Below are 25938 nucleotides of genomic sequence, written 5' to 3'. Positions count from 1 at the left end.
GCACCCAGGACAGACAGTGGAGCTCCAGTTCAGCTCAAAGAACAAAAGCACCTTAATGAACTCCAAAAACCTCATCATCCATGTCAGTACACCTTGTCTTCAAAGTCAATCATGGAAATTTTGATTTCCATCAAAATTCATCCATCCTGGGATGTCTACAAATTGACAAAAGAGTTCATTTTCTTTTTTTTTTTTAACATTTAAAAAAAGATTTTATTTATCTATTTGTCAGAGAGAGAGAGAGAGCACAAGCAGGGGGAGCGGCAGAGGGAGAAGCAGGCTCCCCACTAAGCAGGGAGCCTGATGTGGGACTCCATCCCAAGACAGTGGGATCATGACCTGAGCCGAAGGCAGATGCTTAACTGACTGAGCCACCCAGGTGTCCCCATATTACTTATTTTAAATACTTTACCAAAGTCACTCACTGAAAAGCTACCAGGTGTATTCAAATACTTTCCCATGCTCCACCGACATCAGGTCAGACTGGGCTTATTTTGGACTGTAAATCAAATTTCTGATAATCTAACAGAACAGTCTCTCCACCTGAATTCAATTCAGAAAACTGGACACAGTTAATAATTTAGCCTGAAGTATTTTTTAAAAATTAGGTCTCATTTATTTTTATTTATTTATTTTTTTAAATTAGGTCTCATTTAGAGTAGTATGCTTTTTTAGGGTGCCTGGGTGGTGCAGTTGGGTTACATGTCTCTTGGTTCAGGTCATGATCTCAGGATTCTGAGACCCAGCTGGGAAATCTAGCTCCACTCGGCGCCAGTCAGCTTGTCCCTCTTCCCCCTCCTGCCCCCTCCCCTGTACCCATGCTCTCTCGCTCTCTCTCTAAAATAAATAATCTTTAAAAAATAAAATGGTATGCCTTTATTTTTTGTAATCCCATATAGAAAGGCAAAGTATAATGAAAAATACTAAGAAATCAATTACAAAAAAGCAAAGTTGATTATCAAGAACTTATGATTGGCTAGTTATAAATAAGATATACACTCACATCCATCAAGTGGAAACTATGAATGTCCACAAACTAGATAAAGTCCATACTCCTCAATTATGGATCAGAATATAATCACATCAATGTAGTACAAGTAAAAACTGACCCCCCAAATTTCAACCTTCTAACAGTAACTCATTAAATACTGGATTTATAAGAAAACTGATAATTAGCCATGATGACATAAGAGCAGGAGTTGGCAAACTGCAGCCCACAGACCAAATCCAGCCCACAGCCTGCACACTAAGAATGGTTTAGATATTTTTTTTAAACATTTTTATTTTTAAAGGGTTTTAGGGAAAGAGAAGAAGAGAAGAATGTGTGACAGAGACCAAATGTGGCCTGCAGAGCCTGAAATATTTACTACCTGGTCCTTTACAGAAGTTGTTTAGCGTCCCTGGCTCAGGAGGAAAGCAGGTTCCCACTAACTCTATCTCCCCCCCCCCCCCCGTTATCTCTGAGACATGGGTGTCCACCCTGGGCCTTCGCAGCCCACCCAGCAGGGTGCGGTCACAGGGTGCTGGGCCAGATATCTAGAGACCCATTCTCCTTTCCCTAGAGGCTTACGAAGACCACGTTCCCAACTTCTTGGGCAAGTAGCTATTGCCACATGACAATGTCTTCCCAGGTGTGCCATAAACTATAAAAACCTCCATGTGCTCTCCTCTGCATCTGGCTGGATGCCCAAGACAAAAAAGGCTCTCAGGGATGGCAGAGTCAAAAAAAAGGAAGGTGCCTCCACATCCCCAAATCACCACCTGGAAGAAAGTTGCCCGCCAACCTCAGAGCCTGCTGTGTTACCATGAACCATCACACGCCTGGTCTTTGTGTTCCAGCAGTATGTCCTACCTGACCAGCCAGCTCCTCTAAACCCAGAGCCTGTGACTTCTTATTTTATTATACTTATTTAAGACAAGAACAGGAATTTTTTAGCAACTGTTTAAAAAATGCCTAAGTCCTTTCATTTTCCACCATCCTGAATTAGAATAGCATTTTTTAAATCAGAACACTTTGAAATATACATTTCCACAGTGCAATTTCTTTAAACTGGGTACGTTACAAACTTAAAAATAAAATAAAACCACAGTAGACTCCTTAAGCAAACATTATGTATTTTATCTTTTGGCCAAACAGCAAGTTGACTGGAAATGAATGGCACCAGTAAATTAGTTACCCTAGTTTCTATTTGTGTCCTCTGAAGTAGAAACAAGCTAGGTATGAACAGTTACAAAGTTCAACCAGGGCCCTGTGATAAACTGGGAGTCCTTTCAAAAATACAACTAAGATACTCAGAAAAACTGAAAGGAGCCAGCACCTCAACAGCTAATCTTTAGTTACTATAAATACACTTTAAAATTCGTATCCTGGCTATACCTGAATAGGATTTAGGGATAAAAGGGGAAACAATTTCTTACAGTAAACCAAATCACAGACTTCTCTATTAAGACAAAGAGGGAAATGGTAAATGAAACCAAACTATCTTTCTTCAAAATCCTAGAGTTGTTTCGTTTCTTTGGGTTTTGTTTTAGATTTTTACTTATCTATTTGAGATAAAGAGAGAGCACGTGCACACGTGCGCACGCCTGCACGATGGGGAAGAGCAGAGGGGGAGGGAGAGAGAGCCTTAAGCAGACTCTGCACTGAGTGCAGAGCCCGACATGGGCTCCATCTCACGACTCTGAGATCATGACCTGAGCCAAAACCAAGAGTCGGATGCCCAACCAACTGTGCCACCCAGGCACCCCCTTAGAGTTGTTTTATAAATTGGATTATGTAGCTTGCAAGCAGGGTTTTCTCTAAAAGAGCTGAAGGTCAGGTAGGCGGGTCACAGGGTAGTTGACCTGTCAGCTTGCTGCAGACAGCCTCTACTGTGCTCTGCACTCCCCAGAACCCAAGACATGGGTAAAAACGACCATCTTACATGCACAAAACGGGACCAAAGGATCCATAAACCACTTTAATTAAAGTTCGTCTAAGATTATTGAAATAGCTTCCTTCTTGGAAGCAAAATCTGCGCCCTTGGTACCTTTATTTCAAAGCAGTTAAGCAGCAACATTTTGTTTCTGGGAGAAAAGGTGCCACGGTGTCTGTGACACAGGAACTAGTACAGTCATGTGCTTAAATTCTTTGTAAAAGGTAGGAGAGCATCAGACCCTCTGAAGAATTTTCCAGGGTGCCGCCAGCATGGTGTATTCAATAGGGGCCCAACTATGGTATAAGTAAATTACCTACAACCACTTGCTTTCATCAAATCAACAGCATTTCCTCCCCAGCCTTGTGAGGACTTTAAGCATCTAAGCAGACCTGGATTCCCATGCCGGCTCCACTACTGGCCGGCCCCGAAGCCTGGGGAAAGTGGCTTTACCTCTCTTAAATCTCAGTATCCTCACCACGCAGACTGGTTGTGAGGAGTCGCTGGGAATGGCCTGGCACGGGAGCTGGACCACACAGGCACCGCGACAATGGGAAGCGCTTGTGCAATAAGCATGCCCCCCACACAAGTGTGGGAGGTTTAAACCAGTGCTCTCAAAAGTTCCTGGGCATAGGAAACACCTAGGAGTCTTGATAAAACACAGTCACAAATTCAGATGCAGTAAACCAGGGATCAGGCCGGAGATTCTGTCTCTAGCAAGTTCCCAGATGCTGCTGCTACTGTTGCCCTGGGTTTAAACTATTGTTGATCATTTGCAACAAACTGCAATAAAGCATATTCAAAATAATTACATAACCATGAGAAACAGAGAAAAGCATATGATGCAAATATGTGACTATGTTATTTATTTCAGAAACTCCCTGTGGACAAGCTGGTATTAGAGGGTTTTTGCTCACGGTAACAGATATAGAATTTAACATACTGTATCACTTTCTAACAGGAGCCCAGACAAAATGACAGGACAAACACCGGGAAAGATAAACTAGTCGCACTCTGAAAGGAGAAACTGCTGATTGTCCTGCCTACAAATGACAGAAGCAAACTGAGGGAACAACAAAGAGTGTTAATGAATTTAAAATTCAAACCCTCCTAATCCTAACAACTGTGCCTAAAGTTAGCAATGTTCTGTCCCAGAAGGAGAAGCTCTACTCCATAAAAGCCCCACCACACACTACTGTTAACTGTGGAACACCTGCACGCAGGGCTGGCTGGGCCCAGGGCAAAATATTCAAAGATTCAAAAACAGATTCCAAGATTATTAGGCATTTCTGAGCTTATGAAGAACAGCTGAGCATGAAAGCAAACACTTCTGGGCATGGGGCCCTGAGACCACATGGGTGGCACATGCATGAAGACAGCCTGTCCACACCCTGTCATCACTGGCCCCACTGGAATCACCAAGATCCCATGGCCTAAGTGAATATTTGCTAACGTCAGCTCTTCCAGTTTCATAGCTGCAGTCCCCTCAATATACGGAGTACAAGCTACAACGGGAGAAGGAGCAGCTGACGTCCAAGACAACACAAAGGAGGAGACTTAATCTACACACTGTTATTAATTTTTCATATTTTTTCTATTTATGTGTGTGACGAAGGGAATATTCGTAATAGATTTATGATCTCAAACAAAGGTGTACAAGCATGTACCGTGGGAGTTCAGACCCCCGTGCACCTCAGCAGGTGCACTCCTCTGAAGGCCCCTGGCTCCCCACTGCTAGAACAGAGCGGGCTCCGCCTACCGGCTAACATGGCCCTGCCCAAAAGAAACAGTACACGAGCCACAATGAGAGACACATGTAAGTTTAAATTTTCTGTTTTTTAAAGACTTTATTTATTTAAGAGAGAGAGACACAGCGAGAGAGGGAACACAAGCAGGGGGAGTGGGAGAGGGAGAAGCAGGCTCTCCGCTGAACAGGGAGCTCGATGTGGGGCTCGATCCCAGGACTCCGGGATCATGACCTGAGCCGAAGGCAGATGCTTAACGACTGAGCCACCCAGGCACCCCAAGTTTAAATTTTCTAGCAGCCACATCAAAAAAGTAAAAAGAAACTAGCTATGTTAATGTTAATAGTATATTTTATTTAACTTTATACATCCAAACATTATTATTTCAACATGTAATTCTTTTGGTACGAAGTCTTCAAAATCTGGGTGTATTTTACACTTAGAGCACATCTCAATTTGGGCCACAGCCGCATTTCATGCTTCAGAGTCATATGTGGCCAGTGGGTGCTCTCCTGGACAAAACAGTTCTAATTATATATGACTACAATTATGATTCAGAGTTTCTCCCTTGGTACTAAAATAACCACCCTCCCCCCAATCTCCTTCCACAGCCAAAGTTAACAGTTAACCACCTTTTCCACACAGGGCCAATGTGGGGTTGGTGAGGACAGATTATGGGCCACGTTTTCCCTTTCTTCTAATGTAAACATACACAAGAAATCATGTTTATTCTTACATATATAAAGTAACTTGTACAGTCTTCAACTTAAAAAAGGAAGTCACAAGAAAACTAGAACTGTTTTTTAGCCTCTAATATTTAGAAATATTTGTAGGAATACAAGGGAAGTTTTCCCATCCTTCACCTTGAAACAATGAAGGGCTAGAATCAGGAGGGCCACCAAGCGGCTCACTACTGGTTTCGATATACCCTGCCAAATTGTAAAACAGGCACATGTCTCTGGGAATTTCATTTTCTAAGCTAACTCAAAAATATTATAGGGGCACCTGGGTGGCTCAGTTGGTTGGGTGTCTGACTCCTGCTTTTAGCTCAGTTCATGATCTCATAGGTCATGGGATGGAACCCCACATTGGGCTCTGTGCTCAGCCAGGAGTCTACTTGAAAATTCTCTCTCCCTCTCCCCACTCTCTAAAATGTATAAATAAATCTTTTTTAAAAATATAAAGAAGAAAAAAATGCGTAGGTCCCTCAAATACATTGGGAAACAATGTTTCATCAATTAAAAAGAAAAAAAAAAAAGGCCAGGAGACTCCCCATCATCTTGGAGTAAACTGAACCTTCACCGCCCCCATTTAGATTGAAAACAACTTACTTATTCCAGGAGCAGCAGACATAGTTACTCCATACCTCTAGTCAAGTTTACAAGCAACCTGGGAACAGGCTGTATTGGGCAAATCGAGCTGCTGAAAGGCTGCACATACTGGCTCACGTACTGTCCTGCCAGCATCCAGACACCTGGAGTGGGTGTCAGCATCCAGCACACCCCTGGGCTTGGATGCAGGTATTCGAGGAACTTGGTTGGGCAGTGCCTGACAAGACCCAAATGGGGAAGTGCTGGGCTCAAGAAGGGTGGGCGGTTGCTCATTTAGTACACTGAAAGCTGCATGCCACAAGAAGGAGCCAGGGAGCAAAGGACCTCCAAATAGGAGCATGCAGTGTCACTCTAAAGGGAGGTCACTTCTGTGCTGTATGTTAACGATAAACTTCCTCCTCACAGCAGAGCTGAATGCCTAGGCAAATGTTCTAATTTTACCTGAAGAGGCAAAAACATGGAACACAAAAGTAACAGCTGGACTCTGAGGGCAGCTCTCACTCAGTACCAAGGGAAAAGATCACAAAGGACTGGAATGGGTCCACCCAGTAGCTGCTTCTCCATTTCCTACAGGTGCCCTTCCCCAGCCCCCACCCAAAGACTAGAGTAATTAAAGATCAGCGTGCCTACTAGAGATAAGTATTTCCTTAGAGGAAAGGCCACACAAACTCTGAGCCAGTTTCTTTGTATTTGCTTTGCAACTGCTTCTTCCAAAGAATATGTCAAAGACAATCACATTTCTACCTCCCAGATATTCCAGAATCGTTTTCAGTTTTACTTTCTAATTTATTTGATATTTCAGCTTTTCTTTGAGAGTGATAAATAAAGCAGTCAATTCCATTTAGTATGTGTTACATTAATCAGCAGGTACTTTAATACAGGAATAATACGATAAATGGTCCCTACCGCATGAAAAATACAATAAAACTGAAAAAAAGAAAACACAGAGAATGAAAGTTATCAACTCCAAGCCTGTTCCACAGAAAGGGAGCTCAACAGAGGGGATTGTGACCAGAAAGATTTCCTTATACATGAGGCCCAAAATACAGGTAGGGTTCAATAGGTGATGCTATAGCAAAAAGAATTCCAGGCCAGCAGACATAGGCCTGCAAGCACAGAGAACAAGACAGAAATTTCCAGTAGCTTCAGGAAATTCATAGCAGGGAGAAGGCCCTCATAACAAGAAGAGTCGTTCAGAAGGCGCAAGGATAAGCTTAGGCGTCAAGACCTGGTCTCAAAGGGCCCTGCAAGAATACAGTACAGAGCAGCATGGGCTCGCTGCAGAAGCAGAGAGACAGAACCAGTGAGTTTTAATTGAGATAAACACACTGTAAAGTATCTACAGTAAAAAGGAAGCAACATATTTTAATAACACATGGAAAGAGACAATCCTGAGCACAAGCAGAGGAAAGCGACATAGAGGAGATGACATTTAAGCCCTGGCAGACACACTTTCAACAGAGGCTGGACTCCTACAGAGGCCAAGAGAGGGACAGGTCTAACCTGTTCTGGGTATGGCCAAGTGTTTGCGGGTGACTGAAATATGGGGCAGGCAGGGGGTACTAAAGACAAGGCATGAAGGTGGGACAGAGCAGGAACTGGCAATACACCAAGATATAAGCTGTGGAGTCAGGAAGACAGGGCAAATGAGCAGCAAGGTCCGATGTGTACTTTACATACGAACTGTCCACAATGCAATGGATGTACCGGACAGAGAGAAGCCTAAAAAGGGAGCAACCCATCTCCGGAAACCAAGGCATCCCCTGAGAGATTTCCCACTAAACTACCATTCCTCCTCCAACATCAACCATGATTCTGTCTCTTCAAAGCCCGATTTTCATTTTTCTTTAATCCTGGCTATACTTTGTGGTATCAGGTGACAAAAATTTATGGTTTGCCTTTGCAATTCTGAGCTGCCTGGGAAATACACAGCCCTGAGAAAGCAAACGTCACCCCCACACTGGAGCTAACTCCAAATCCAGCACTCAGATGCTATGGGCAGGGAGCATGCTGCAATCTCATCACCCACTTCACCTTTACAATAAAAAAGCCAACTGCCAACCACGGAAAATCCAGTCTTACTTCTGTCACCTGGTCTGCATTAAAGCAAGTACTGTGTTCCTGTACAAACTGTCATTATTAAAACTCAAATGTATATGAACTTCTATGCATAATTTCCACAATTTCAAAAACTTCCAGTCCAAGAATATGTAAAGCATAATATTTTACTAAGAACAAGTTTTGTGGGTCTTTTCAAAATGAGACTGAGGGGCTGGGAAGAAAAAAGACAAGTAATGAGGGGGACACAATGGTAACCAAGTTCTTGCCAGAAGCCTTGCTAGAGATCAAAGGAATGAAGACAAGGAAAATCCAGCCGCATCTAGGTGGGGGTGGGGGGGTGGGGCTGTGTGGGGGGGGCATGTGGGGGGGCGTGTGTGTGTGTGTGTGTGCGCGTGCGCACGCGCGCGTGAGCACATGCATGCAAACAAACAAGGGTAAGAGATAATATCAAAGTCACATCAGAGAATTCTTATGGGATCTAACAGCAGATTTTCCATCTCGAGCCCCAGGAGTCTCCGAATCTCTGAAACCAGGTAGAAGAGTCAACAAATCACAGTCAAACATTAGAAAGCAGCAACATATAACTGGACAGCAAGAGGGCCGGTTGCTCTCTTCCCCGATGCTGCCTGTGAAGGTCACCACCTTCTATCCAGCATCACGGTTGCCCTCAGACCTCTGGGGAAGCCCAAAATCGTTAAAAAGAGGACCAGTAAGTTCATCCAGCACCAATCAGACTAATATGTCAAAATTAAATGCAACTGGCAGAAACCCAGAGGCACTGACAGTAGGGTGTACGGAAGAGTCAAGGACCAGCTTTTGATGCCCAACACTAATTACAGGAACAACAAGAAGACAAAGCACACGCAGCCCAGCGGCTTCCAGAAGTTCCTAGTCCACAATGTCAAGGAGCTTGAAGTGCTGCTGATGTGCAACAAATCTCACTGTGCAGAGATTGCTCACAATGTCTCCTCCAAGAACCACAAAGCCACTGTACAAAGAGCAGCCCAGCTGGCCATCAGAGTCACCAATCCCAATGCGAGGCTGCGCAGTGAAGAAAATGATTAGACAGCTCATGTGCACGTTGTATGTGTTCATAAAACCATAAAACTACAAAAAACAAACAAACAAAGAGGGGCAGCAGTTACCTGGCACAGCACAGAACAGTTTTTAAGTCTGTAACTATAGAGGGTAGCCCCACGAGGAAAGCCGTGGCAGAACTGAGGCCTGAGCTAGAACGAGCTGCTACAGTGTAGAAAGAAGCAGGTCCAGAGACCTCATCATGAAGTCATATTATGATGTGACTAATAAGCAAAGCAACCTCAGAATGAAGTCACAGATGAATCCTGTCTAGGACCATGGAAGATCTAATCCCACGGTAGCCTTCCGGGATAGATCACCCTTTGCCAGGCGACACCACACCCTGTTCTGGGGAGGAGGAAGAGACTGCCAACCACATGGCACCTAGATGACCAGGCAAAAGGCCTCATCACTTGGGGGATAAAATACCTAGCTTTGCATATCTTAAAGCTCTTTTATAATATCATGTATAGCTCCCAAACACAAAGTGAGAGCCAGCGAGTGAAAAATACAGATTATGCGTGAGCAGAAGCAGGAACTCGTTAAAGATCAGGCTAAAGGTTACGGCCATGAATACTGCAAGCCCTGAGGCTGGGAGAACTTTGGCCAAAGCCTGGATGATCTTCTCTGACAGTATCCTTCAGGAAAGGAAGGCAATACTAAAATGATTGCCGTGCTGTTTTATAAATCTCTTCTCAAGTCCATTTGATATAAAAGGCATGGCTTCATCTGGGCGGATGTGGAGCCTCAACAGGAAAATGAAAGGATTATACAAGCTCCCAGATGTTTACTGGGTAAACATAATTCTCTACTCCTCTGGCAACTCAAGCAAGACAGCAATAAAGGACAGAGAAAAAGAAAAAATGCCAAAAAATGTAGGAAAAGACAGAAAATAGAGAAATAATACAGAAAGTCCAACATCCAAGTAAAATAAGTTTTAGAAGAACATATTACAATCCACAACCATCTGCCTCATCAAAAAACAAAACAAAACAAAAAAAAAACCTTTTTTCCTCCGAGTGTACAGAATAGGACTCTCCCCCCTAGAACATACACATCCTATCACAGTGAGTCGGGGAACAGACCTCTAAGGTACAGTGTGAAATTCCATAGTATCAGAGATAAAGACAGTATCTCAACTTTTCTAGTGAGGAAAAAATACTCAAGCAAGGACTGAAAATCAGAATGGTATCAGCTTCCTCAACAGCAATTCTAGAAAAGAGCATTTTCAGACATGGAAGGTCAGGAAGATTTATTCACACTTTCTCAAAAAGCTACTAGAAAATGGGCTCCACCAAAGTACTGCAATAAGCCAGCAGGGGCACCTGGCTGGCTCAGTCAGTTGAACACTCAACTCTCGATCTCAGGGTTGTGGGTTCAAGCCCCAAGTTGGGAGTAGAAAGTACTTAAAAATAAAATCTTAAAAAAAAAAGCATGGCAATAAGCCATGAGAGGAAGACATGGACGACATGGAACTAGGGATCCCACATGTTGAGAAGCAAAGACAACTCTCAGAAGAAAAGTAAGGGGGGACCCCTGCTACTTACACAGAAAGTCAAGAGGAATCTGCCCAGGGTGAGGCACGCATGAGGCAGAGAGCTCTGAAAAGGATGTGTCCACACAGGAGATCTATGTGCCAGATGACTGTGACCACGCTGTGCAGAATTTTACTAATTAAGTCAGAGACCGAGGGAATAATTCACCAAAATATATGTACTTTTATACTGATTTTAACCAAAGTTGTGCTTTAACTATGTTGGAAGATGGGGGAGGGAAAGAAGCTATGCATATGTAAAAGCTAAACCTTCATCTTCATTGTTAGAAGTCAGCTAGATTAGAAACAGCTACCTACAGGCACACAACTCAAACCCTGAAGGAAGTAAATATAAAACTAAGAGATAAAGGTACTGGCCCCTAGTAATTAATTAAGGGATGAGGACGAGAAAGGATAGGAAAGATGGAGCAGATGATTGTTATTTTTTGCTGTAAATCTTGTGGTACTGTTTGGCTTTTTAAACTATGCACCTATATAAACTATGTACCCAAGTATGATAAGATATTATGAAAGGAAAGAAAATAGAAGAGCGCTTGGTCCAACCCCCGGCACACTTAACAAGGGCTCTACGAATGGAGGCTCAGTCTGAAATCAAGATACCGTGAAAGATTAGCTAACCTGCCCAGTCATATGGAAAGATAGGAAGTAGGTGCATACACATAAGAATCTGTGTACAAAAAAGCAAACAAAGAAAGAGAACAAGCCAATCAACCAACCGACAGCAAAAACCACAATGGTACCTCTTCACATTTAGGTCCTTTTTTTCACCCCATTCTTTCTGCCATCGGCATGTGAGCCAACTCCAGAGCCCTGGGACACCTGGGGGTACACTAATGAAGTTGTCACATCTAGTCTGCCACCTATTTTTATACAGCCCCTGAGCAAAGAATGATCTTTGTATTTTTAACGGGGGGGGGGGGTGGGGTGTCAGAAGAATGCTATTCCATGACTTGTGAAAATTCTTTGAAATTCAGAGTTTTCCTGAAACACAGCCACACCATACATTTACATCCAGTCTCTGGCGGCTGTCACACGACGAAAGCAGAGCTGAGGGTGACAGAAACCACATGTGGTGGTACACTCATCACTCTGCGCTGTGGCTCTGCTGGACGCCTTCCGGATCACAATGACACAGTCGTTAACTCCATGGTGCCTTGAGGGCCACGTGTTGAACTGCGACATTTTATTGTATTATTATCCTTGGATCCCCAACATATCAAAACAAGAAAAGAAAAACTGGACTTGGACTGTTGTGCTTGTAAGACCCAGCGGGGTGGGGATGCTTGTGTCACGGAATCAGATGGCAAGGTGCCGTGTCTCCACGCAAGCACACCGCACCGGGGCTGGGAGACCACACCATGCATGCCCACCTCCACACCACGCGGTGGCCACAGTACTCCCAACTCACAGGCACACTCGCGTCAGAAACATTTAAACATTTTCACTGGATCGTCTCCTAAGAGGAGAACTTCTTCACAAAAATAAAAGATGAAAATGAAACTTCAAGCAAAGCTGGTCTCCAAGTAGCTCGTTAGCCAAGCGCCGAGGAAGCCAGTGAATTTTCCTTTGGATTCTTGAGTTCACAGATACGGCCGATGCAGCTCAGCTGGTGTTCGAGGCATTTGAAATGATGACAAACGAGTCTTTATGAATAGCCCACATCAAACAGCCACAGGCCGAGGGTTTTCAGAGATGCAGAGTGAAGATGAAGTCACTACAGCCGTGCAGGAGAGTCCGCTGTAACATGTTACAGCTGATGGTGGTAAAATTATGTGTAGAGCAAAAAACGCCCTAATTGGACAAATTTACAAAACTTGTGAAAATGTACTGTTCAATGCTTATGCTTTTTATCTTCATCAGCAGCTCCTTCGAAAGGTTCTTTAAATTCCTGTGTTACTGAACCAGTAATGTCAACAGTGAACTTTACTTACTCTCTCAGACTTTCTATCACACGCAAGCTACGTAATGGCTTATCAGGGGTTAATGTTTTTGGAACTTTTTGAGCCCAGGGCCAAGACTGAAATTTTTCTGAATGAGTGGGACAACCCTCAACCACAACTACTGAACAATGAGTGGCTCTGGAAATTGGCCTTTGCTGACGTCTTGATGTTTCTTAGTGAATTCAACCTAAAACTGCAAGGCTAACCAGCACTGATCCGCAAACCTTCTGCTGTGGTAAGGTCATTTCAATACTAACTTTGTTAGGCTAATAAATTCAAGTTGCTTCATACACTTCCCATGCTGTCAGAACTTAAAACTGAAGTGAGATCTCTGTTCCCATACAAATTTGCAGTGGGCACATTTTCTGAGCTCAAACTACTGTTAAAAAGCATTTTTAATGCAAATGTAAATGAAATTTTCCTATTGCAAATTTCATACAGCTATACAAATGAGGATTTTCCTAACCGTCAACTGGAAGTAATTAATCTACAATGTAATGACCCTCTAAAAGGCAAACACCAAGAGAAGAATCTAAAAGAATTCTATAAATGCCTTCCAAGTGATGAATACAGATGCTTGTAGACTGGTATTAGAATGTGGCAGCACCTATCTGTGTAAAAAGACATTTTCAAAGATGAAATATGTAAAATCTCATTACAGATCAGCATTAGTAGATTAGATGAACATCTGCAACAGAATTTGAGAGGGGGAACTCTGGCTATGAACACCATTTAGGTGAAATGTTATCCCCCTAGAAAAAGAATTCCATTCTTCTCATTAGCAGATCTGTATTACAGAATACTGGATTCAAGTATTTTTTTATATTTTTAATTTCATCAATAAAATCTGTGAATATTTGCTCTCTTGTTATATGAATACCTATATAATATCCTCTTTTTTGCCTCTTGGTCTGCAAAACCTAAAATATTTCCTATCTGGGCCTTGACAAGCTCTGGTCTAAAGGACCCTATATTTAAAACGCTGCTCCTCTCCGGGCATCCTTCTCCACTGGTTCCAGGACTCCTGGAGACTAACGGGTAACTTCTTAAGAGTTCACCCGGCATCAGACAGCATCTGATGAGCAGAGGAAGTCAAAAAAGAAACAGGAGGAATACAGCTAATGGTAAGGAACTGTTCTGTAATTTGTCACAGCTAAGAGTCTTCTTCAGCAAAGAAAAACAAAATAAAACTAAAAGAGAGAGAGAGAGAGAGAAAGGGAGAAGTCCTAAAAATGTTATCCTGAAAAATGTCTCTGAAATTTTAGCCCTACCACTAAACAATTAATGATACCTATTATGTAAAAAGTACTAAAGATATAAAGTAGGGGGTGCTTGGGCGGCTCAGTTGGTTAAGCGTCTGCCTTCAGCTCAGGTCATGATCCCAGGGTCCTGGGACTGAGTCCTGTGTCGGGCTCCCTGCTCGGCGGGGAGCCTGCTTCTCCCTCTCCTTCTGCCCCTTCCCCCACTTGTGCTCTCTCTGTCAAATATATAAATAAAATCTTAAAAAAAAAAAAGATATAAAGTAGAGGTCAAAACTCCTTGCTCATGGAATACTCAAATCTACTCAAAGAGAAAAAATAATCCTAAAACAATTTAATGAGATAGAATCTAAGAGTTCACAAAGTTGTGGCCACAGAGGAACTGGAACAATACCTAAAGGTTTGACAAAAAAGGTAGACAAAGAGCTGAGCCCTAGTAAAAGGGGAATCAAATACAAAGAATAATAATAAAACCCTACGATGGAGGGTGGACAAAATGGGTGAAGGGGGTCAAAAGGTAGACTTCAAGTTATAAAGTAAGTCATGAAATATAACGTACAGGGGCACCTGGGTGGCTCAGTCCGTTAAGTGTCTGCCTTTGGCTCAGGTCATGATCTCAGGGTCCTGGGATTGAGCCCCGCATCGGGCTCCCTGCTCAGCGTGGAGCCTGCTTCTGCTTCTGCCTCTGTTGCTCCCCCTGACTGTGCTCTCTCTCTCAAATAGATAAAATCTTAAAAAAAAAAAAAAAAGGAAATGTAATGTATAACATTGTGACTATAATAATAATACTGAATTATATATTTGAAAGTTGCTATGAGAGATCTTAAAAGTTCCCATTACAGGGGCGTCTGGGTGGCTTAGTCGGGTAAGCATTCGACTCTTGATTTAAAAAAAAAAAAAAAAAAAAGATTCTATTTATTTATTTGAGACAAAGAGTGTGTGTGCAGGCACGCATGTGAACCGGGGGGAGGGGGACGACAACAGAGGGAGCGGGAGGAGGAGGAGGAGAATCCCAAGCAGACCTCCAGCCGAGCATGGAGCCCCATACAGGGCTCGAGATCATGACCCAAGCTGAAACCGAGAGTCGGATGTTGAACTGACTGAGACACCCGGATGCCCCTGACTCTTGATTTTGGCTCAGGTCATGATCTCAGGGTTATGATATCAAGCCCCGTGTCGGGCTCTACACCGGGCATGGAACCTGCTTAAGATTCTCTCTCTCCCTCTCCCTTTGCCCCTCTCCACTTCCTCTTTAAAAAAAAGTTCCCACTACAAGAAAAAAATGTAACTATGTGATGATGAGTATCGACTTGACCTACTGTGGTGATCATTTCAAAATATATAACAAATATAGAATCACTATGTTGTGCACCTGAAACTCACATGTTTTATGTCAATTATATCTCAATTTTTTATAGGTTATGTGTGGCATTATAGAAACAGCTTTAAAAATCATTCTTTGAACTCTAGTGTCACAAAAGAAAAGTGGGTAAGTTACAATTTACAGACAACACTCCAATAAACATAAAAAAGATGTCCAACCTGTAAGATAATCAGCTGAATTCAAGCTGGAGGTTTCTGCGGGTCCTGTCACCCTCAGCTCTAAATGGCTGATGAAAAAGGCAAAGTAACAGTTCATGTGCATCATAAACTGCCTTCTTTATTATCAGTGGGCCCGATGGTCAGACCACAGTTCTAAGTACATGGTCCTGACCTTCTCAAACCTAAACCCTCGACTTGGGCTGAATTCTCCACACAGCCAAGCAGGTGGGAAATGGAAGAGGCTTTACCCACAGGGTTAGAATGTAGCCCTGGAAAGAGAAGGAACAATGGGTGGACCAAAAAAAAAAAAAAAAAAGGCCCCAGGAGGTAAAGCTTCAGTCTGTAAGCACAGAGCGGGGCCAGAAGGTCGGAAGGTCGAGGAGAGTCATTCATGAGGGGCTGAAGGAGAAACTGCCCTGGGACGAGCAGCAGAGACCTGCTACAGCACCCTAACTAGATTATCTCCTGAGATAACGAAGCCTGAACCACAGATGATTAAGTGATTTATGCCCACCTTCTCCTCAACACACAATGGAGCAAATGAAGATGGATTAAAAGTGTGTCCTGTCCCCCAAAGACCCGATTGGGCCACTTTCTGAAGTGCCAACTGTGAAATATGTAAAGTCAACCTCTGGTCTTTAAGAGAAAGTTTCAGTGAAGAGGTCTAAAATGATAGCAATTAGGACTCGAAAGGAGTCAGATGGTTGGCTAAAAGCCAGAGATGGCCTTTGGCTGGTGTAAAACAAAAACAAAACAATCTCAAGCTCAATCTCTCTCACACGCCTGTGCACACATGCACCTTTAGGTGGCCTAGAGGCAGCACCTGAGTCTGCATGAGCAGCCTTTCTCTGTGTGCTCCTTCAGCTTGCTGGGCCTGGCTTATCCTTGGGACCCAGATCAACCCCCCTAGGAAATGAGGAATCCCACAGATTGGGTGCTGCAGATTGCAAAACATGCCAGAGCAAACTACAGAGGCTGCTATTTAACTTCCTAAAAATACCACAGTGCCCCAGAACCATACTGTACCTGGTCTAGCCCTGGTCGACCTAGACTCCAGGGTCTCACAACAGAACATTGCTTTCCTTGATGAAACTTATGGAAGGAAACTCCTGATACTCTTAATGGTCTTACCTTTCAACCAAGTTTAAAAATTAAAAGAAATGTTTTCTTCTCTGTGGCTCCTTGCCCATTACAGGTTATCCTGGTAACAGTTGTCTTCCAATTCACTGCATTAGCAGATTGGCCAGAGCAAAGTAGGATGTGGAAGCAAACAGAAGCTCTCCTATAAAGAAAAAAGAGCATATGTTCACAGCATATTCTGTTTTGGTCTGATGACAGCTGCCATTAAAGATACCGGTTGAGGGTCCTGATTCACACAGAACTGCACCTCAGAAGATTGAAAAGTTCTAGTTAACTGAAATTTTTTCCATGTGAAAACAGGAAAGAAAGGCACGGTCATCCCCTACCTCAGCTTTTATCCTACACTAAACAATAACCCAGAAATAGAGACACCATAATAGCACTATCAGTGAATAAATAAGAAAAACATACATATTCTTATCTTTATCTTATAAAAACATCAATGATATTCCTATCCAACACAGAGCTGACTGTAATGGCACCATACTTTAAAATACTAAATCAAATTTGAAAAGTAGCCAAGTAGCCCCATGTAATACCTCTAAATACCATAACTTTCACCAGGAAATGTAAGCAGAGTATTGAGGTCACTGAAGTACTAACTATAGCCAAATTCTGTCTCTAATGTCAACACTACACATGAAAGGACTATAAACCATCTTCCCAGGCACTTCACTGATAACACTGCAAAAAAAGTCTCAAACTATAGACAATATGCTATTTAGAAATCCTGTAAGAATGTAGTCTACAAGGCATCTCAAAACATATGCTGTTCATTGGATGCATTTCTTCCATAAAACTCACTACACTGAAGTCAGTGTTTTCCGTCAAATAAGATAATAAATAGAAACAATGCTGACTGCTTGTTAAAAAGAATAAAATGAATCAACCAAAACGGTAACAAACCCAGGTTAAGAAAAGATGATTTAATTCCAAACACTTTACCAAATGCTTTCTGAACATACACTTGAAAAAGTGTAATTGATCATTTAAATTTTTGCTTTAAATTACAAGAGATCATGTGCCACCACCACGTGCTACTAGAGTCCTCAGACACATGACTAAGTGTTGCAGGTAATTCTAGCCCCATTCCAACCGTTCTGTGTGCTCAGGGTTCCAGATCCTTTTAAGAATCTGATGAATTTACATGTTCCACAAAATGCACACTTGTGCACACACACACACACACACACACACAATTTAGCATTTAAATTTGAGTGGTTGTAGGACCCTCAGAGATGATCTGCAATTGTTTCTTCTCGTTGCCAAGACCACCCACTGCCCCCACTTGTAGGCAGGTCACAGGCTCCCAGCAGAGTTGGACCAACTGCCTGCCTCACCATGCCACACACTCCCATCCAGGGAAGCAAAAAGAAAAAGCAGTTATTAAATGTGCTCACAGCATTATGAACCTGGGTGCTTATTAAATAGTAACAAGTATGCTGAGACTTAATCCACTTTTCTGGAATAGGGACTCTGTATAATTGCTCATACTCTTTTTCACTTAGATTAATAAGGGAAAAGAGTGGGTCTGTAATACTGATGGTAAGAAGTATCATAATTCTAAAGGGTGAGAATATGAGAAACAAGACCAAACAATGGAAAACAGAATGGAACAGTGCCTGAATGCAGTAGTGGGACTACTGAGTAAAGAGTGTATATTGAATACACACTGAAATGCCTCTAGATCTACAGTAAAAAGACTATTTGGGTTGTTTTGCGTTTTTAAAGACACAATCCACAAAGACCAGGAGAAGGCAACAAAATTGGAAAGGTGCTGGAAGGGAGCAAAAGGAGTATTGGCTGAAAAAGTTATTCACTGAACACTTAGATCCCTAAATAATCCTCACCCTCTCCCACCCCTGCCGGCCCGGCCGAAGACAGGACGGCGAGCCGTGAAAGCGGGACTCTGCACTGGGAGAGCCCAGCAGCTGCCACCCCAACGACAGAGGGACTGTGTGAACTGCAGAAAAAATGCTGAGACACAGGCACAACCCACTGCCCACCCCAGCTGTAGCCAGATTCTCCTACCCGGCTCTGACATTCCCAGCCAGGCTGAAAACAAGAATGTCTTCAGAGTGAGCTAACTGACCTGAGAAAAAAGAACCTGAAAATACTGACACTGGGGACTTCCCAACCAAAGAAGCACTGCTAGTCACTGTGCTGGAAAGTTCATAGCCAATGAGCCCCTCCCATGATGGGAGCCTCCAATCTACCACTTTTAAAAACTAGTATTTTTTTTTAAATTTTTCATCACAAATTTGCTGAACAGCTGCAAGAGGAGCACAAGAAACTTCCACTAAGCCTTCCCCTAGACTCACAACGGATCACTGTGTCACTTTTGCTTGAGTACCCCTCCTCTCCACAAACACCCCAAACATTTGAGAGTTACTGCAGATCACTGACCTTCCCGCCAAACAGTTCACTGCGTATTTCCTAAAAACAAGGACACTAATTCACACAACCACAGTACATATGTCAAAGTCAGGAATTTAACACAGTACTTGTTTGACTATGGATTAAATAATTCATATACCAATTCTGCCAAATGTTCTATAATGTCCTTCGTGGCAATCTTCCCTCACCTACATCCAGGATCCTGTGTCCTAGCTCCTTCATTTCCTTCTGTCTAAAACAGTTCTGCATCATTTCTTTGTCTTTCATTTCACTAACATTTTTGGGGAATACGGCATATGCACTCCCGGCAGGAATAAATGAAGTTTTGCTGTTCCTAGAGTATCACATAAAGAGGACGTCCATTTGTCCTATTATTGGTAAGCACGTTTCAATCACCTGGTTAAGATGATACGTGCTATATATCTCCACCGTAAAATAACCACTGTTCCGTGAGTAATCAAGGAGTAAGTAATCTGTGGGAAGATATTTTGAGATTATGTTCTTAAACATTCACTCAGTAGTCGTACTACCCACTGACAGTTTTGTCTGAATCAACTGTTCTCTGATGGTTATGAAGTGATGGTTTTTTTGTAGGTCTACTGTTCCTTCCTCCATTAGATGACATTCTAACTTTAGTACGGTATGCACCCTTCTCCCCACTCATCCTTTAATTCCTCAACAGTATGGACTCAAAGACTTTTATTTATTAACGCCATTATCCACTCTGATGCTCAAGTTGTCCCACACTCAGCCAGTGAGAGTCCCTTCAAGCAGACTCCTGTGTGCTTTTCATACTTTTTGAGCACTTCCTTATTTTCTGGCATAACAACACGTCCCAGATTCATCTTGAACATTCTCTACCCCAGCTCTGAAATCATCCATTTTTCCAAGGAGGCCTGGTTCTTTTAGTGGAGAATTAATGTAGAAATGAAGATCTGAGAGCCAAGGATGTTCATAGACAGCAGAGAAAGCTGGGAAAGCTGGTAATTTCATATAATTCAACTTTGTGTGCTGTGCGTACGTACCCCTGACTTTTAAACTGAAGGAAAACCAAAGATCACCAGATATCTCAGGAAAGCCACTATCATGAAAAGTCAAGGGCAAAACAAATAGAAAAATACAAGCTGGAGGAAGCATTACAAAAAAAAAAAGAACATGTAAAAATAATAATTGATATCCTCAGAAAGGTAACACAGCCACTAAACAAACAACAGAATACTATTTAAAAGTTAACAGACTAATGCAGAAGGAAAATGATTTCCAACCATCAATCAAGTAGTACGCAGAAAGAAACACAAAGTCAAAAGGTTTACCTCCTACACAACTTATTCGGAGAAGATGCTGAGGAGAGAGACTGTGCCCCACTACCAGAGGGGAAGCCACAAAGAAGACAAGAGAGAAAGGCAGGAAGAAGCGCCAGGATCCCGGGAGACAACTGTGCTCCCACCAGGGAAGGCGGACAGGGCAGACTGGAGCAGGGAAAGAGTTCTTCAAAAAGATAAAGCTGATGGAATACCTGAACATGTAACTGACTAAAAGTCTGAGGCTAAAGTGGTGATTAATATTTTTTTAAAAAAGTAATGGGGCACCTGGCTGGCTCAGTCAGTGGAGCATGTGATGCTTGATCTCAGGGGCAGAGTTCGCAAGCCCCATGTTGGGTGTAGAGATTACCCAAACAAACAAATAAAATTTTTGTTAAAAGTGATACACTTCCAAGGAAAACCAAGTTGTTTAGGAAAAGTATTTGTAATTCACCACTTAACATATAAATATAAATGCAGGGTCATAATGATAAAACTAAATATTGATTTAACCACAACTGCAGTAAAATTATCTTGGAAGGATGGGGAAGTTAGAATGTGGGAGGGGAGAAGAGAGAGCTAATCCCTACCTTCTGTATCTTTTCACAACAGGAAATCAGTAGATACGCTTGAAACTAAAAAAAAAAAAAAAAAAAAAAATCAGCATACAAGCATGCGAGTATGAACTCTTCAAATATGCTCTTCAGATATAGGGAGGTAAATATATATTTTTTTTAATTGGTTAAAGGAGTTCAAAGAATTACACTGGCCTTCAGGAAAAGGGAAAAGAGGGTGGGGAGGCTAAGGAAGGCTGTTTATCTCATCCAACCTCCTAGAACTAGCTCACTCTTAACTGCGGATGTCTAACACTTTGACAAAAAAATTTCTTTAATAAATTGTTAAGAAGAAGGCTAAACTGGGAAAAGGTATTAAACGTTGAGAACAGACAGCTATAACATCAGCAACTCATTAGCTCTGGACTTGAGGCTTCTAACCTGAGTATCCATCCATTCCTTCATCTATGAAATAAGAGTTGGACTACTTAACTCTAAACATTCTTCCTGCTTCAATAATTTATGAACCTAATATAAAAATGAAGTAATCTAGGCTTTAAATATGGTGCCAGTGGCTACAGACATTAGTCGATTAAATTACAGAAAGAATTAAGCAGGACTAGGTGAAAGAATAATTGGAGAGACAAGTAAAATGGAGGGGGGGTGGAAATTTGCTTAAAGCCTCGGGGTACTGAGAGGCCGCTGCTGGTGAGGGAGGAGTTAGACGTGCACTGTTTAGGGAATGAAGACAGAGAGTTCCCGATCCCAGCCTGGAAAGAATTTAATACTGACAGTATCCAGACGAACTATGACATGAGACCATGGGGAAAAAAAGCTAAGTAAGCCAAAGAGATGTTTGCTTTGAAAGTTAAAATACAGAGATGATGGTGGAATCCATGAGGATGATGAAAGGTGCTTCCCTCTCAAAAAGGGGGGAACCCTCCCCAGGTATTTAACTTGTAGGAAACCCGAGTTTCACATCATAAGAAAAGGGCCTGGCCAGAGAGCAGAGTACTGAAAAAGTGGGAGCAACAGCACAGTGTATGGAGCTAAAGGAGGAAAAGTAGGGATTTACTAGTAAATAACAGAATGCTGATGTTCTAGTCTATTCAGGCCACTGTAACAGAATACCATACTGGTGGGCTTATAAACAAGAGAAATTTATTTCTCACAGTTCTAGAGACTGGAAAAGTCCAAGATCACAGCATCTGCAGATTCAGTGTGTGGTGAGGACCTGCTTCCTGGTTCATCCACAGCTGTCTTTTTGCTGTGTACACACATGGCAGAAAGGCGCCAGCAAATCTCTAGGGTCTCTTATATCCCATTCACAAAGGCTCCACCCTCATGGTCTACTCCACCTCCCAAAAGTCCCCCCACACCAACACCATCACACTGATGAGGTGTGAGTATTATTTTCAACATACAGATCTTGAGCAGAGACACAAACATTGAGTCTATAGCAGTTAGTATCTTCAACATACAGATCTTGAGGCGGGACATAAACATTCAGTCTATAGCAGTTGGTATCAGAGGAAATGGATCCAGAGGGGCCCCTTCAAAAAAGGAAATCAAGGGGCGCCTGGGTGCCTCAGTCGTTAAGCGTCTGCCTTCGGCTCAGGTCATGATCCCAGGGTCCTGGGTTTGAGCCCCGTGTTGGGCTCCCTGCTCTGTGGGGAGCCTGCTTCTCCCTCTCCCACTCCCCCTGCTTGTGTTCCCTCTCTCACTGTGTCTCTCTCTGTCAAATAAATAAATAAAATCTTTAAAAAAAAAAAAAAAAAAAGGAAATCAAGATTTAAAAAGAGTGGGGCACCTGGGTGGCTCAGGTCATGATCCCAGGGTCCTGGGATCAAGCCCTCCATCAGGCTCCCTGCTGGAAGCCGGCTTCTCCCTCTCCCACTCCCCCTGCTTGTGTTCCCTCTCTCGCTGTGTCTCTCTCTGTCAAATAAATATCTGATTTAAAAAAGAGATAATAATACACTTTTATATTTATTTTTGCCAACCTTTCCTTAAAGGAGCCACACTTTCTTCAATAGCCATACAACCGAACCCTATCACAAAGCATCTCCACTTTCAATACTCTGACCAAAGCCAATAAGGAAAGGCAAGAATATAACTATAAAATACCAGTCAGAGGAGCAACCTGGGTGGCTCAGTCCTTAAGCGTCTGCCTTCGGCTCAGGTCATGGTCCCAGGGTCCTGGGATCGAGCCCCGCATCGGGCTCCCTGCTCGGCGGGAAGCCTGCTTCTCCCTCTCCCCCTGCTTGTGTTCCCTCTCTCACTGTCTCTCTCTCTGTCAAATAAATAAATAAAATCTTTAAAAAAAAAAATACCAGTCAGAAATGAGGACCGGTTTAGCCTAAAACAGTGAAAAAAACAGATTCTCAACTCAACAGTATCTAAATGTGCGCTTGCTTAATCACAGAATTTGAGAAGAGCAAGAATGAACATCTACGCTTACAAATCCGTTGTGCTAGTTATACAACAGCTTTCAATCCCCTTAGGTACGAATTCCTATTTTACAGCTGAGGATAATAAGAAAGAACTTATTCCATATAAACCTTATGTGAACTAGGTTTTGGGGTTTTTTTGGTTTTTTTTTTTAACTCATCTTAGGAAAAAAGGCAATAAAAATCTCTGTGCTGTCATGTAAATTCCAAGATATTCCTCACTGATGCAAATTCACAAGAGGAAGCCGTAGCTATTACAGAACATACAAGAAAGCATTTTCTCCTTGTATCAGACATCAGGCACAAACAATCAACGCCTTCTTAATTACAGACAGGTGATAGAGCCCAAAGCCTGAACACATAAAAGCAAGTAACTCTACTTCTTACTAACATCAGGAAGCCCCCAGGTAGGCCAGCTCCATCAGAGCAGCATTTTAATATGGATCTTGATCCCTTTTCTGCAAGTATTCTCACTCATGTTCTCCAAAACATCCAAGTCCAAAGAGATGGGATATAAAGAGATAGGAAAATAATCCATCTCTTTGAGGTCTCGCTCACCATTTTATCCTTAACGTCTAGCACACTGTGAAGAACAATTTAAAAAGTCCACAAAATTTTTAATAGAAAAATCATCAAAAATGAGCACACAACTCATAACTGGGAGAAAAAAACCTAAATAAACAATTTGGATGACTTCAGAGGCATCTTTCAACAAAAATTTAAACATATATTTGCATGTAAATATTTATATTTAAATACAAATATCCACATATATAATTCAGCTAACTTCAGAAACACCAATCATTTTTAATACAAGCCATGGCAAGAACTCCAAGACTTTTAAATTATTAATAAAAAAATCACTATACCGGGATGCCTGGGTGGCTCAGTTGGTTAAGTGTCTGCCTTCGGCTTAGGTCATGATCCCAGGGTCCTGGGATCAAGTCCCACGTTGGGTTCCTTGAGCAGCAGGGAGCCTGCCTCTCCCTCCCCTGCCTGTGTGCTCACTCTCTCGCACGCTCTCTCTCTCTCTCTCTCGGACAAATAAATAAAAAAAATCTTAAAAAAAAAAATCACTATACCAAGAATGAAAAAAAAAAAAGACTATTAAAGTATAAAGCCGCAAGGTAAATCCATACTACCACCTTTTAAAAGCACAATCATAAATGAAAAGTACTTTAGGTAAAAACTTTGGCACCTGACTGGATTACACCATTGTCTGGCTATGCGCCCTAATGGACACCGAAATCACTGCAGTCATACATGTAACCCACACAATCTAAGTTGCTATTAAAATGAAGCCAAGTCATTAATTAGTAAATTAGCATCCAAAGTAAAGCCCAGAGAACCAACTCTGCCTGTTACAACAACAGTGTGCAGAGATGTAGAGCAATGGTACAGAAGACTACACGATCCCAATTGCCAACTATACTTAACTGGCTCAGCCATGATAAACAATCAAGTTAAATGTGATGTAAAAGCTGAAATTTCCATAATCCAGAGTACAACTGCAAGAAAGACATCAAAACTTTTTATAGCGCAACCTGGTAACCAAGTGATTAATAATAAGTGAAGTTCAGAGACTGAAAAATGTGCTAAGCACCATGAAAATAAAAGAATTTGTCCACTGAAAACTCAACCCAAGAATGGAATTTTCACTGACAAAACAAGGTAAGAGAAAGAAAAAGAAATAATAAAGAAAAGATCTTCATAAAGGTTCTTGATTACTTTCCTGAAGAATGGACTTAATATGAACCAAGAAAAGGCCCATGCCACAACCAGTTGTAGCCCTGTCAAAAGCTCCAAGAGTACATTTTTTTCTCCTAACTTTGAACACAAGCCTAATTTCTAGTTGGTAATTCTAATCCTACTCCTAAACCTTGGTTTCTACCTACCACTGATGCTTCTGCAGTTCTCAAAACAATTGTTTTTAAAAGGGTAAGTGCAGGGTGCCTGGGTGGCTCAGTCAGTTAAGCATCTGACTCTTGATCTCAGCTCATGTCTTGATCTCAGGGTCGTGAGTTCAAGTCTCACACTGGACTTCGGGCTGGGTGTGGAGCCTACTTTAAAAAAAAAAAAAAAAGGTAAGTGCCCCAGAACTGTGCTGTCCAATACAGTAGCTACCAGTCACACACAGCTATTAAGTACCTGGTAAGAGTAAGAAACTGAATTTTCAATTTTGTTTTTAATTTAAATAGCCACACTGATGATGGATAAAGAGTATCATTATACAAAGTTCTACCAGACATCACTGCTCTGACTCACCTTAAAAACTAAGTAGAGAATAAATGTTTACGGTCTATAATCTTGGATGAGTAAGTTCACATCTCTAGGCAACTTTCTCAACAACAACAACAAAAAAAAATGTAAAAAAAAAAAGTTCAGCTAGATTGTCTCTGTGACTGTAAATAATTTAGTGCGGCATATAAATTATCTTCATTAGAACTGAGGCAATATAATTACAACCACACCTCCCTCAAAATTATAGCAGGTTACTTCTAACAGATGAGGCAAGCTACCATACTGCCCCCGCACAACACAAAACTTACTGGGGATGGCTTAAGGAGAACACAGATTCGGTTTAGTCAACCTCTGAGCAAGTAATTCATCTCTCTAAACTTACTCTCCTATCTGTAAAATGAGAGGATTAGACTAAATTATCACTTAATATGCT

The 25938-nt window shown here is 42.1% G+C and overlaps 1 protein-coding gene across 22 annotated transcripts in view; it reads right to left on the bottom strand.

The window, feature by feature from the left end:
* PPP6R3 (protein phosphatase 6 regulatory subunit 3) overlaps positions 1–25938 on the bottom strand; it is a 139519-nt gene that overhangs the window by 76524 nt on the left and 37057 nt on the right. For 21 of the 22 annotated variants that reach the window (XM_027577825.2, XM_027577826.2, XM_027577829.2 and 18 more), the window contains one exon: positions 16557–16707. The gene's annotated coding sequence lies outside the window, so the exon portion shown is untranslated. Of the gene's footprint in view, positions 1–16556; positions 16708–20853; positions 20899–25938 lie in introns of those variants that run through there. The other variant, XM_027577820.2, reaches the window with a different exon arrangement.

This window comes from Zalophus californianus, chromosome 11 (assembly GCF_009762305.2).
Source record: "Zalophus californianus isolate mZalCal1 chromosome 11, mZalCal1.pri.v2, whole genome shotgun sequence".
Taxonomy (NCBI): domain Eukaryota; kingdom Metazoa; phylum Chordata; class Mammalia; order Carnivora; family Otariidae; genus Zalophus; species Zalophus californianus.
This window is presented reverse-complemented; position numbering and strand designations above follow the sequence as displayed.